The sequence below is a fragment of the Phoca vitulina genome, unplaced genomic scaffold (genome assembly GCF_004348235.1).
Source record: "Phoca vitulina isolate PV1807 unplaced genomic scaffold, GSC_HSeal_1.0 scaffold11, whole genome shotgun sequence".
Lineage (NCBI taxonomy): Eukaryota > Metazoa > Chordata > Mammalia > Carnivora > Phocidae > Phoca > Phoca vitulina.
The window spans coordinates 39,298,938-39,313,139 of NW_022589714.1; the positions used below are offsets into that span (position 1 = coordinate 39,298,938).

Sequence of the window (14,202 nt, forward strand, 5' to 3'; positions counted from 1 at the left end):
TGCCCTCAGGGAGCCCCAGTCTGAGGGGGAGACACAGCCCTGTCCTCAGGGAGCCCCAGTCTGAGGGGAGACACAGCCCTGCCCTCAGGGAGCCCCAGTCTGAGGGGAGACACAGTCCTGCCCTCAGGGAGCCCCAGTCTGAGGCGGAGACACAGCCCTGCCCTCAGGGCGCCCCAGTCTGAGGGGGAGAAACAGCCCTGCCCTCAGGGAGCCCCAGTCTGAAGGGGAGACACAGCCCTGCCCTCAGGGAGCCCCAGTCTGAGGGGGAGACACAGTCCTGTCCTCAGGGAGCCCCAGTCTGAGGGGGAGACAGAGCCCTGCCCTCAGGGAGCCCCAGTCTGAGGGGCAGACACAGCCCTGCCTCAGGGAGGTCTGAGGGGGGGTCACAGCCCTGCCCTCAGGGAGCCCAGTCTGAGGGGGACACAGCCCTGACCCCAGGGAGCCCACAATCTTACAGAAAAGACAAAATACAAAAATTTAAAACACAAGAAGCAGCTGGGGGGAAAGTCCTCAAAGGCTGTATCAGAAGTAGCCATATGGCCATCAGAGAAGCCTGGAGCGAGCTCCCAGGTGGCTGGAGGAGGGCAGTCATCTCAGCAGAGATAGAGGCCGTGATCCGAGGCGAGGAGGGACGTGGAGGCAGTAGGGAAGGGAGATGCTGGCGCCGTTGTTCAGGAACAAGCGAAACGGAGAGGGGAGAACTGTGGGTCTGGGTACAGAAGGGTCTCAATATCCAGCCAAGCCCCTCCATGCCGTGCCCCCACCTGGGGTCCCCACAGACCATGGCTATCGCTGGGGCATCTGTGTCCAGAGCTGCACAGGGACACAGGAGTGACTCCTGGTGCGGCCAGGTAACCGCACGTCCCAGGTGTCCCCCGCCACCCGCCCACCCCCACCCCCCGCCAGGCGCCCTACAGAATTAAATTACCATATTGGAAATAGCAAAGTAAACACCAATAGGTAGAGTGCAAATTAAAGCCATTCCTCCCAGATACCTTATTTATAGACCTGAGCTCAGTGGCCGCGCCCTCCTGGGCAGGAGCCACAAGAGCAGAGCAAGGCACCTGTCCCGTGCCAGCTTGTTCCCAGGACACTGAGCTTCTTTCTGGCAGGGGTGAGGGCAAGACCCCTTTGGGGTCTGGCTACCCCGTTCACCTGGCCTCCCGGGGGTGGGGTGAGGGCCATCTAGGTGACCCGGGCTTCCACAGCACAAGGGCCTTGGGGCCAGTGACTGGTTCGGCTCGCTATGAGGGAGGGAGTGGGGGCGGGGGGATAGCGGGCCAGAGCTGAGGGGTACAGCGGCCAGGGAACAGGTGTTGGAGGTTGAGATACTACAATGATGACCAGAGCTAACACTTACATAGTAGTTACTGTGCTAAGTGCTTCCAAGCCTTAGCTTAGTTCATCCTCGTGAGAGGTCTATGAGTATCTCCATTTTACAGATGGGGATACTGAGGCACAGAGTCCTTCCATAACTCCGTGGCTACTAAGTGTCCCACAGGGATTTGAATGAACCTCACAGTTTGTTCACTTAACCATCATACTCTGCCACTCAGCTGCCTCTCCAGAGCCCTCCCCAACCAATTCGGAAGGCTGACTCAGTAGCCTGGTGCCTGCCAGCCTGGCACTCTCTTGGTCTTCAGTGTTTTCCCACCAACATACGTGCCAACCTTCACGTAGGAAAGTGCCTGGCTCCATGCCTTGCCCATTGGCGGGCAGGTGGACCAGCTCAGTCAGGCCCTCCAGGGGCTGGGGGCAGAGAGACACCCACACACATTCTCCCTGACCCGCAGCCCTCCCCGGCCTGCCCCCAGTCCCTGCTGCATTGGCAAGGGGGGCAGGCCAAGGCCATGAGACAGAGCACACCTCCCTGCAATGTCAGCCTGGTAGGGGTAAAGTGTGACCTTGGCCTTGTTGGCGTGGTACTCTAACCCACGGAGCGCGAGGCCACGGATGGTTAGCCACAGGTTTATTAGTGGAGGGAAGATGCCGGGCCAGGGCCAGGAAACCACACTTTGTCCAATTTGCTCATCCCACCAGACCTGGGAAAGCTGTCACCATCTTGGCGGCGGGGAGCCAGGAACAGAAGCTGTGGGCTTGGCAAGAGGGCGGACGGGAAGGAGAAACGGCCACATTCTGTAAAGAAGAGAAAAGGCTCGCCAAAGCCTCATGCTCTCAGCCAATCAGCTGCACATCCGAGAGCTGTTTCCAGTTGGAAATCAAAGGACACCAGCAGACTGACCCTTTGCAAATATCCCCCACTGCCCGGCAAACACCACATGCTAAAAATAGCCCCTGTCCTGAGGAGGCAGGCTGGAGGCACTAGCCGAGGGACAGGCAGGCCCAGGGGGTGAGCTCAGCCTGGCTCCCACTGGACGCACACCTGTCAGGGTCCCCACCTTTTCTTGCTGGGAGCTCCTTATCTATTTGGTGGGGGGCAGGGATAGGACTCTAGCGGTTAAAGATCAAGAGGCAGCCGGTAGGCTGGGAAGTGCTCCACGAGGTATGGGGCCTTGGCAAAGTCCCTTCCCCCATTCAGGACTCAGCTTCTCCATCTGCACAGAGGGGACAGCAAGCCCGCCGAGTCCAGGAGCAGGAGCCACGTGAAGAAGGCCAGGGTTGCCATCCCGCACCAGACCCTGCAGGAATAAGAAGAGCAACTTTGATCCAGTGCTCAACACTTGACCTGTCCCAGTCCCCTTGACCCTCATGATGGCCTGTGGTGAAGGTGAGAGCACTAGCTCCATCTTACAACTGAGGAAACTGAGGCACAAAGGGGTTGAGGCACTAGCGCAGGGTGGCTAATGAGGGCTCGAAGGAGGACTTGAACCTAGGCAGTTGGGCTCGAGAGCCCATGTTTTAACCAACTAGATGCTACAAGAGGCAGAATGTGTCATTCTTAGGGTGGAAATAGAAAGAGGTATGTGTGTATTATCCCCAAGGCCCCAAGAACCCACCTCCCCTCAAAGAGACCTTCTAGAACCCAGAGGCCGGGATGGAGAAGCCAATGACCCCTCATGTCCCCGCCATCTCTGCTTCTCCCCCTGGGGGGCCAGGCAGAGCTGGGGAAGCTACGGCCGAGCCAGCAGGCTGACCAGCGTGTGAAACATGCCCCGGTCGGAGAGCCTGGGTGCGGTGGGGGTAGCAGGCTGCCAGCCATGTGGTCCCCAGCCCACGCACTGTCTGGCCGACCAGGGGGTTGGATGGGGGGCCATAAATAGCAGGCCTCTCACCGGTGTTGGGAATAGAAACCCAATCCAAACAGTGTGGTGAGTCGGGGCTTTCCAGAGTAGCCACAACCCCCAGGGGCCTGGAGGCAGCTGTGAGGGCCCCCTTCTCCTAGTGAATCTCCTGAAGGATCAGGTCATCTTGGGGAGAAAGCCTACCCGGACCCAATCCCAGAATCCTTCACAGCTCAGGATGGAATGTCAACAGGTGACAGGACACCAACAGGTGATATTTATTGAGCACCTACTTGGTGCCTGGCCTGTTCTGAGTGCTTTGCATGGATTATTCCAGTTAAGTTCACCACAGTCATATGAAATAGGTCTGTCATTTCATCCATTTTACGGAGGAGGAAATTGAGGCAGAGAAGGGTGAAGCATGTGACTCTGGTCACACAGTTAGAATGGGCTGGATGTAAGATGTGAACTCGGGCCACTGGCTGCCAATGGTGCCTCTCGTTCCTGGGCTTGGGGTTCTACCCCTGAGGTCATCTTGGTCGGGGTGGGGGTCCCAACATCCAAGGAGAAGGCAGTAAGGGCTCAAGGTGCATGCACTGAAGGCCCACCAGACAGGGCTAGGGCTTCTGCCATATGGAACTTAAATACATCCTCTGACAGAACGGAGCCTGAAGAGCAAGGGATGGGGCAGGAGGGGGGCACTCCCCAGCAGGGCTAACTTGCTGAATGCCGGCTCAGCCTTGCAGGTGAGGCCCCTGTTCCTGGAGGAAGTGGTGGGGAGGCATCCCCGAGGCCATTCAGGGGGCTACATTAAGCATCCTACTGCTACGCACTCGGGGGCCCTTCTAGGATTTTGAGGCCCAGAGAGGAAGTTCATGGTCAACTGTTGATGCCCTTTAGAGATTCTTATCAGGCCCAGATACCACTCCTGCCATACAGACCCCACCAGACTTGGGACTCTTTTTGTGGGTTTGCCTGTTTTGAGTAGCTATCCTTCCTCAGGGTCCCTCCTCAGGATGCTCATGATGCTGATTTGCTGGCCTGGTGAAGACCTTCATTTCTCTTTCCCTTCCAGGATTTGTTGCCAGTGGCCCGTGAAGACGTGGAAAAACCTGGACAGAAGCCTAATGTCTATGAGTTCTTGGAATGAGGAAGCCTGTGTACATGTGAGGTGGGGCAGGTGGCAGCCTGTGGCCTGGGTTCTGAGAGCATGGGGTGAAGTTGCCCACCTCTCTCCTGGGGAGACATGGGGGGTTGGGGGAAACCAGACCCCTGCCATGGATCCTGGGCATTCCTGGAGGAGGTGCCCTGGGCAGGCGCTCGGCATTTCAGGGGGGAAAGGAGGTCACCATCTGGGGGGCAGGGGCAGGCAGGAGAGGGAAGGCTTTCTCGGAATTGAGTTCAAGGAAGAGGATGCAGGCTGGCAGGCCTCCCTCAAACCAAATGCCCGGCTGGCTCTCCCTCCTCAGAAAGACTGGCTCTCCACCCAGCTGACCCAAGAAGCTGCCTCTCTCCCCGAAGGGAGTAGATGTGGGGTGGGGCTGCCTTTCGGGGCTCCCTTTCCTGTCCCTTGGCAGGAAAGTGGAGTAAAGGGAGGACAGCTCTGGGCCCTGGCTCAGTATCCCAAGCCCCTTCTGCTCCAGGCGCCCATTATAAGGCCTCCTGGGCCAGGTCAGGCTGGCAGCGACACAGAGCTGGAAATTGGGTCCTTCCCCCCATTGTCTGGGTGCCTGGCACATACAAGATGCTTGGTTAGTATTATTTTGAGTGAACAAGTATTCAGATGATGCAGGAGGCCTTTTGGGGGAAATTCTAGATGTGGAGTTTAGAGGCAGCTGAGCTCCTCTGGACTTGAAAACTCGGGAAGGATCCAAGGCTGAGAGAGAAAGGGCAGCATTTCCCCCAGGCCTCAGAGTCAAGAAGAAGGAAGCGAGCGCAAGCTGGCCAAGGACAGAGCCGCCCAGAGAAGGAGGCTGCACAGGGCCCGAGGCAGGCTACTCGTGGCCACACAGAACAGAACTGGGCACAGGAGGGGACATGCCTGGGGCCAAACTCTCCCGAAGATCACTGTCCTCTGTTCTCTCTGCCTGTGAGAAAAGAGAGCCCGCACAGAACCACAGACCCCGGGGCTCGGCAGGGTCTCGTCGGCCACCCTCTGCCAACCCTAAGATGCCGGATGGTCGGAGCTTTTGAGGCCAAGTCTTGGCACCTTTCAATCATTCTGCACATGTTTATGGAGCACGGACTGCCTGTCACACCGATAGAGGACCTGAAACAGCAGGGAACCAGAGGCAAATCATGGCCATCACGGGGCTTGTGTTTTAGTGAACAGAGACAGGCAATACATAAATCAATATATATAAAAAATAAATAAATAAGAAGAAAGCAAAGTAAAGGAAATAGAGAATGCAGGTAGGGGGACAGGAGGTGACGATGGAGCAGAGACGTGAAGCTCTGACGTGAAGAGACAGAGAGTCACAGCAGCTGGGGGCAGAGCCTGCCAGGCAGAGGGGGCAGCCCGTGCAAGGGTCCTGAGGCAGGAGCTAGTGTGCTATAAATTAAACAGCCAAGACGTAGCTGGTGGGCTGGAGTGGGGACAACGAGGGGAGGATGGGAGGAGGGAAGGTTGGGACACCTGGGAAGCCAGGTCAGGCAAAGACGTGGGGGCCTATGTGAGGCTGGAGGCTTTTATCCTGAGTGAGCAGAAGCCGCTGTGGAGAGAGGGTGGCCAAGGGCTGACGGCGTCAGTTAGTCTGAAACTTGGCCCCCGCGAGCGTTAGTTCACTCCTGTAAAAGGAGTGACCTCACAGCGCTGTGGCAGGTTTTAAATAAAATGGTACCTACGGAGGGATCCTTTTGAAACATAGTGATGACACATGGTAGGTGATACTAGGTTATTCTGGTGATCCTCAGCGGGGAATTCCCTCTAGAGTTACCCCCAGCAGGCAGCCTTCCTGCCGCTGCCTCCCTGGCCATGGGAGTTTTCCAGGAGGGTCCGGACTTTTCACAAAGCCAGTTTTGCTGGGCCTGCCATGTTCTCCAGTATTCCGTCTGATACCAAGGCGGGCATCTCCCCCGGGGAACACCCGGTCAGAGCTGCCTGGCACCGTGGGGCCTGGGGATGCCCAGGGCAGGACTGCCCACGTGAGTGGGATGGGCAGCAGAAATCAGGCAGAGGGCAGGGAAGAAGTAGCAGGTGCAGGGTGTCCGGGAGGGTAAACATGTGGTTGTCAACGTTGACACGGCTTCTCCCTCCTTCCCAGCACCTGGGGGCAGATCCAGGGGAGCCCGTGTCAGCTGGCAGGGCTGGCAGGGCTCCTACCGCCTCGCTGAGGCAGCCAGAGCAGGCAGGCTCTTCTCACTGGTTCCTCGATCAGAGCGGGAGTCACTGTCCTATACAAACAGATGAGGCTCTGGGCCTGCCTAGGCCCTCCCAGACCCTAAGGAATCCCTGCCTTGGGACCAAAAGCAACCCATGGCTGGTGAGGCAGCCAGACTAGAGCTACCACTGACCATGGGCTTCATGTACAGGCCCTGCTCATTTGTTCCTCATGGTATCTCTCAGCGGAGGGGACTGTTGGTGCCACCCTCAGGTCTCCCAGGCTCCCCCAGGTCTCTGTATCGGGCCTGGGTGCCTCCCCCACCTTCTGTGGTTTTCCCTTCTGTTCACTCTTCCTTGGGTGACTGCCCCAGGCTATAGGAGCCACTTTGTCTGCAGAACCCAACGTACCTGGAAGTTTACACCCCCCAAAGTGGCCCTTAGCCAATGACTGGGGTGCAGAAGAGCAAGGTCCCATCTGCCTTATCTCTCATGGGGAGGACCCTGGCTGAAGCCATCCGCTGCACCCTTGTCGGCCTCTTCCTCTCCCATCCCCCAGTTCCTGTTGTCTCGTCCCCAGGCCCCCGGGGAGCACTACCTTAGGAAATCACTGAGCCAGGAATCCCCTCTCAAGGTCTGCTTCTGGCGAACTTGATCTAAGACGCCTTCTAAGGCGGTGGTAGTAGTAGTAGTAGTAAAAGCTAACATCTACTGAGTGCCTTCCATGTGCAAAATATTGTCTTAAGTGTTTTACAGTATTAACCTGACAACAAGCCAGTGAAGCAGTCTCTCCCATTATCCCCATTTCACAGATGAGGAAACCAAGGTGCGGGGAGAGTAAGTCAGTTGCCATGGAGATACTACCATTATCCTCATACTGTGGCAGTCAGGATTCTTACTCGATACCCCTTCTAGGAAGGCTGGAGCACACACAGACATGCACAGACACATTTTGATGATGTGGCATGCAGGGCTAACGGGCCAAGTCACAGCAGACATGCTCCTGCCCCCAAATAGGCATTCGGAGAATGTCCTGTGACGTGGTATGGCTACAGACCCAGGACAGCCATGATTTGTTTGTCCTTACAGGCTCATCAAGGGAGATCTCGGGGATATTTCTTGTCCAATCCCTTTCTCCCATTCAAAGGAATTGGGCCCAGGATGGCCCATCGCGTGAGGGAAGCCCTTGGGTCTCCAGATGTTCAGCCATTGCTTGGCACATCCCGTGCTCATAAAACAAATCTGCTGAATAAATACACAAATGACTTCAGGACTAAAGGTGGGGCCACAAACCGAGGTTCTGCAAAGCCAGATTTTTGGTGGAGAAAACCAAATATGCATATGCACATGCACATTAAATTGAATCAACAGAAAATACTGTTCCCAATAATTTCTGAACAAACAAAATCATAATCAATTCCAGAACCGTGAGCACTAGGGCCCCCACCCTCGGCCACTTGCTTTGCCAGGAGGTGTGGGGGGCCCCAGACAGGCAGGACAGAGAGACTCTGGCCTCTAGGAATGTAGTCTACTTGGGCTGGGGTCTTGAGGAGGCCTGGGGAGCGTCCCGACCATCAGGATCCCAGGAGAAGGGAGTGTCCAGCAAAGGGCAGCAGCATTCTACATTCTCAACTAAACAACCAGATGCCCTCTGTGAGCCGGCTCTGCTCCACCCCCTCCCGGACCCCCACCCCAGTTCAGCTGGTCCCTGGGCCACAGACACCACCAAGGAGATCAGCTGCCACCTCATACACCCGAGGCGAGAGCCCTTTCAGTCCCAGAGTCAGAAAGAAGGAGAACCCAGCCAAGCCCAGCAGGCAGATTCAGCGACAGAATGCTGCTCCTTATCTGGATCCCTCTCGCCATCTCTCGCAGTCTCCCAAAGGGGCTTCCCCTGTGTATGTGTGCGGGCGGCCCTCCTTGTCTAGTGGCGGACATTCAATGTACCCTTTGTCACAAACCCCTTTCAAAAGCAGAGCTATTCAGACGGGGCAGCAAACTTTGGGACGATTCATTATCAGGCTGGGCAGCAGCTGGTCGGCTAACCCCCTCCTCTCCCCATCTCCATCCTTCCTTCTGGTGGGAGTGGCATGAGGGGCCAGCCTGAGTGGGAGCTCCCCTCCGGGGCATCCTGCGGGGGGTGGGGGTGTGGGCAAGACTCCAGCAGGGCATGGCTGACAGGGCCCTCATGGCTTCTAGTGGTGTCCCTGCCATGCAATGTCTCTGAGAAGTACGCCGACCTAGGCACCCCGGGCAAGGTGGGGGTACACCCCCACTGTCCAGAAACAGGCAGATCCATTTCCTCAGGGCCGCGGGAGACTATGAGGGCCCTGCTCCCCATCACTCTGATCCCCCTTCCTAGGGCAGCCGGCAGAGAAGAGAGGCCCTGTGCCCAGCACAGTGCCAGGCACACAATAGTTAGTCAGTCGACAGACACTACTGAGTAACAAGCAGGTGGTGTCTATCCACTAATGACACTGCCCCCCCAGGAGTACGGCCCCGGGCCAGAGCCTCTGGGATCAGAGAACCTGCCTGTGCTCAGGCCCTCCCTCCCCTCCGAACATGCCCTCCTGAGCCCTGGCCTGTGACTGCACTTCCTTTCTCCCCCTCCCCCAGCCCTCCACCCCATTGTCTTCTCATTTTTCTTTCTCAGTCCCCATTCCTCTGTCTCTTCTCCCTTCCATCCACTCCACAGACATTTTCTGCACTCATACCCTGGGCTGGGCCCTGTGGGAACAGATCGAGTAGGCCTTGGTCCCTGGCAAGCACGCGGCAGGCAGTCACCATACACTACGGTTTAGGGGCAGGGGTTCCAGAGTCCCTGTCCTGCCTGGGAAAGGGAGAAGGCTTCCTTGAGGAGGGGCCATTGAGATGAGTCTTTAAACTGAGGGCTGCTGGAAGGGAGGGGGTGGGGGAATGGGGTAGCTGGGTGACGGGCATTAAGAAGGGCACATGATGGAATGAGCACTGGGTATTATATAAGGTTGATGAATCACTGACCTCTACCTCTGAAACTAATAATACGCTATATGGTAATTAATTGAATTTAAATAAATTTTTTTAACTGTATGGGAGGTTAGGAAATGGAGAAGGGGAGGTGGGGGGCAGTATTGCTGCTAGAAGGACAAAGGCCTGGAAACCAGATCGAGCTTGGCATGGCGGGGAGGGGGCTCAGGGATCCGGAATGCCTGAAGCAGAGTCATACCTGGGGCCCCCGGGCCCTCATCACCTCCTCCTGCCCGGGACCCACTTCTCCCTCCTTTTGCCCGGACCTGTAGCAGAATACCTTTCCGAACAGGGTCCCCAGGAGGGCATGGGAGAAGGGTGTTTGGAGTCAGTGCCCAGCTCCACCACCTGTAGGGGGCGCTCCCGGTCTCTCTGCCCAGCCCCTCCCCCCCCTTCTCCCCAGCATCAGTCCCCCCACCACCTGCAGTTGCTGTCCCCATGAGCCTGGGACTGGCCGCAGGGAAGGCCTGGGATCAGAGACGGCCAATCACAGGATCCCATCCCCTTGGCCAGAAAGATTGGCCCCAGGGTGGGCACATGATTCGAGGCCTTCCCTGGGTGTTCCCTCCGGTGAAGATTAAGTCAGGGAATAATAATGGGATAGAAAGTGTTTCATTCAATGCCTCCCCTAAGAGCGTGTCACCTTTTGTTTCTGTTTTCTGTTGCTTTCCCAACCACACATCCCCAAAGGCCGGGAGAGTCCAGCAGGCCCCTCCTGGTACACAGGGGGACACGGAGGCCTGGAGAGAGGCTGTGACTCACTCTCTCCCGAAGTCTCCCGTGCTGCTCGGCCCACGAGAGGTGGCTTCCCACGGCGACAGGTGTGTGACTCTTTTCTGTGCAGACTGCAGCTCAGAGGACCCGCCAGCCGTCAGCTTTGCCGTGGCCGAGCAGAGAGGCCCAGTGAGGACCCCCTCTGCGCCTCCCACCTCAGGCAGTCCTCCGCACCCCCCACGTCTGCCCCCACTCTGCTCTGCGGGGCCTGGCTGCTGCGGGCTCGTTCTGTGAGTGCTCCACCACAGCCCGGCACAGGAACCACCGCGGGCCGTACCGGGCCTCTGGGATCACTCTTGCCCAAACCACTGCATGTTTCAGAGTAACCTCTGCTGTTCCCGTGGGAGTGGGACAACCAGGAAAAGGCCTCGAAAACCAACCTGGAAGGTTTTTCAAACAAAAGAGTGTGATTTCCTTCAGGGGAGGCAAGGAGAAGGGAAAAAATACCCCCCACGGTCCTCCTTGGCTCCAAGTGCCTCAGTCACTGTCTTGGGTGCATTTAGTGGTTTGGTGACTGTGGGCGTATTTTAAAATCTGCTGTCCAGGCAGAGAGACAAAGGATGCTGGTGTGGGGCCAGGGGAGACCTCAGAGGACAGGGGTATTCATCTTGTTAAAAATAGCCCACCCGTTGCTATTTCTATTGAGCTTGGCAAACATTGCTGTATGATTTTCCCTTTTTTCGGCCATGCTTTGCTTGGACCATCTGATAAAAATAGTAGATAACAAGCTTAAAAAAAGCTGGGATATTTTTACACGTAAGCCCCACTTGGAGTGGGCCTGGATGGGGTGGCCGGAGAGCGGGGAAATGGACAAGAAGGGGAGAAGCCTGGGTCATTGGCTGGGGGCAGGGCCCGTGACCACAGGGCACCAGGGACAGGAGGAGGGCAGAACGCAGCCCAGGGAGGAGATGCAGGAAGGGATGTGGTACTTTCTCCTATGTCCACAGCTCAGGGTCAACAAACAGGCTGGGCCCTCCTGACCCACCGTGGACTCTGCAGTTTCCCAGGCCCCGCTGGCCCCAGCCCTGACCTTCAGCACTATTCCCACCACCCTCCCCAGCACCGGGAGGCTGGGCCGGATACAAAGCAGGCTCTGGGCATCTCTCTCGGCTGGGCTGGCAGTGCCGGAGCCTACAACAAGGAGAAGAGCCTTGTGGGGTGCGGCCCGAGGCCCAAAGCCACCTGGACACAGATGCTGAGGCCAATGAGGAAGGATGGGGCTGCCCAGGCTGGACCACGGGCCTATTCTGGGGGCAACAGTCAGCATGTGGTCTTGGGTGGCTGGATCCATAATTCTGAGTGTCCAGCAACACGGGGACTTGAGAGAGGCCGATGTGTGTGTGTGTGTGTGTGTGTGCATGTGAGCGGTGGCCGTGCACAGGGCTGTCTATGGGGCACTCCCCTAGAGTGAGAGTCTCATGGAAGTCACTGCTGGGTCCCACCACGCCCCCCCAACCCTGACTCCAGAAGCGGTGCCGAAGGAGCGGGACTAGACAGAACTGGGCACGTAGCTGCATGGGGACCAGAGGTGTAAAGACAGAGCAGGCCTGGCCATCTGGCACGGAGGGGCTGGGAGACCCCGTGTGTGTCAGTCTCCGTGGCCAGAGGCAGAGGCCTCCTACCTTTTTGAGCTGGAGATTAGGGTAGGTGCCTAGCTCACACACCAATTTCTGGGGTGCCATGGGGCCAGTGGGGCCCACAGAACCACTGGATAAACTCTTCCTAATTTAAGCCCTTGGGTTTAGGAGCCTGGGGACTCCCCATGGGCAGCATTTGTGTCTCCCTGAGTAGACTCCCCAAGGGTAGGGTGGGTCTCCCCACAGCCCCCACTACCCACAGCCACAGACTTCCCAGAAGTGACAGGCTTATTAGCTGCCAAGCCAGACGCCCAGCCCAGGAACCAGGAACTCACCTTCTTGTCCCCATCCCTGCTTTGACCAGCACTGATCCTGTCTGTGGGGGGAGAGGGAGGGCTTTAGAAAAACATGTTCGTGTTCCCCACAGTGACCTTGACAAGTTGGCAGACAAATCCATTCCCACTTAAAAACTGATCTAGGGAGATGACCCTGAGTAGGCTGAAGCCACATGGCTGAGAGGCGCCACCCCTCCCTGGCTGGTCCAGGACACACACACACACACACAACCCCCCAGCTGGAGACACGTCCTTTAGCTTTTATGGCCCTGAACAGGGCACAGCACACACACACCCCCAGGCCCCCTCCCAGGTAACCAGACAGATGTAGATGCCCTAAGGCGGGAGCTCCCAGAGACAGGCACAGGCTGGCCTCTGCCACCCAAGAGGTGGCCAGAGCATTAGGGGCACTTACTGGTCAGAGCACTGTACAGGGAGTCAGGAGTCCTGGAAGGGCTTTGCAGAAAATTACTACGTGACCTTGGAAAAGTCACTTCCTTTCTCTCCTCTCACTTTCTCTAAGAAACGTTCCTTGTAGGAGGAAAATTTTTAAGCCCAGGCTGAGGCACGCAATAGGCTTCAGTATTTGGAATAAATAGATGATAGAGGGAATCAATAAATGGGTGCAGCAGGGCTAGACCAACCCCTTCTGGGCCTGTCCCTTCAGGCTTCTAGGCCGATGTCCTCCAGGGCAGGCAAATGTCCCCAGCTGTCCTGAGAGCCATCCCTTGTCTGGCAGAGCCATGGCCGCGTCCTGAGCCGGGAGAGCCAGTCCTGCAGGCACCACGGCCCCCAGCACCTGCCCAGAGACCTGAGTTTCCTCCCTAGTCCTCCCCCTTCCCTGGGTCTGTTCCCCATCATTACTTCCAACAGTCATCCCCCCGGGGTCACGTGCTTGCCAGGGAGCACAGAGGGCTGTCAGACTTCCAGCTGTCCCCTCCCCTGCATTGTTCCTGGGCACTGTGGACTTTGCAGGACAGCTGGAAGCCCATTGGGGGGAGGGGATGCTGGGCCCGGCAACTGGTGGGGCCGGTTTCTCAGCTGAAACTTCAACGCAGGTAAAAGGCAAACAAATAAACAAGAGGCCAAGGGCACCTCTGCCCCGGGGCATGGGAGCAAGAGACCGGCAGGGAGAGGACAGTAGCCTGCTGAGCCCTAAGACCCTGGGGATTTAAACACATTTAAAGCTCTCTCCCCGCTAAGCCAACTGACCCCTCACTTCTTTTTCGGGGGGTTTGGGGCTCTGTTAATTCCACCATGAATATGTGGTTCCCGGGGCACTGGGTTCCTGGGAGTTAATAATGACTAAGAGTTGTCCCTGAGGGAGCCCCAAGTTTGAGCCTGGCACTGGACTTATGCCTCGTGCAAGCATCACAAAAATCCCACCAGGTAAGTAGGTGGATATTTTTATCAACCTTGTTTTCTAGATGAGAAAATAGAGGCCCAGAGAGGTTAAGTAATCTGCCCAAGGGCACACAGCTAGAAAGCTGCAGAGCTGGAATCCCACTGCTTTCTGTCCTCTACTCACATGGCCACTACTCTCAGCTATCTCGGCCACCATCACCTCTTGCCTGGACCGCTGCGGGGCCCTTGCAATGGTCTCCTGCTTCCACCCATACCTGGTCTCTTATAGTGAATTTTCTACACGTTGGCCGCAGTGGGCCTGTTAAAGTGTGAGTCAGATCATATCCCTCGCCTGCCCACGGGAAACAAGGTTGTCCTATGACTGCCAAGGCCCCACGTGGCCTGCTCCCCTGCTACGTCCCTGAACTCAGACCCTCCACACACCCCGTCATCCCACTCCAGCCTCGCTTGTTTCTTCAACACAACAAACATACACCTGCCCCAGGGCCTTTGCACCCACTGCTCCTGCCGCCTAAAACGCTCTTCCCTGTATATCCACAGGACTCATGCCAGCAGGTTTCTGTTCAAATGTCACTTTTTCAGAGAAGCATTACCTGCCCTTCCTGCATAAAATAGCCTACCATCGCCTCTCTATGTCCCCGCCC

The 14,202-nt window shown here is 57.0% G+C and overlaps 1 long non-coding RNA gene across 1 annotated transcript; it reads right to left on the bottom strand.

The window, feature by feature from the left end:
• Positions 1-1,955: 1,955 nt before the first annotated feature.
• LOC116635726 lies at positions 1,956-12,214 on the bottom strand. Its single transcript, XR_004300206.1, has 3 exons — positions 12,194-12,214; positions 2,384-2,639; positions 1,956-2,136 (listed from the first exon to the last, which is right to left on the bottom strand). It is a non-coding gene; the product is annotated as an uncharacterized LOC116635726 (long non-coding RNA).
• Positions 12,215-14,202: the final 1,988 nt, after the last annotated feature.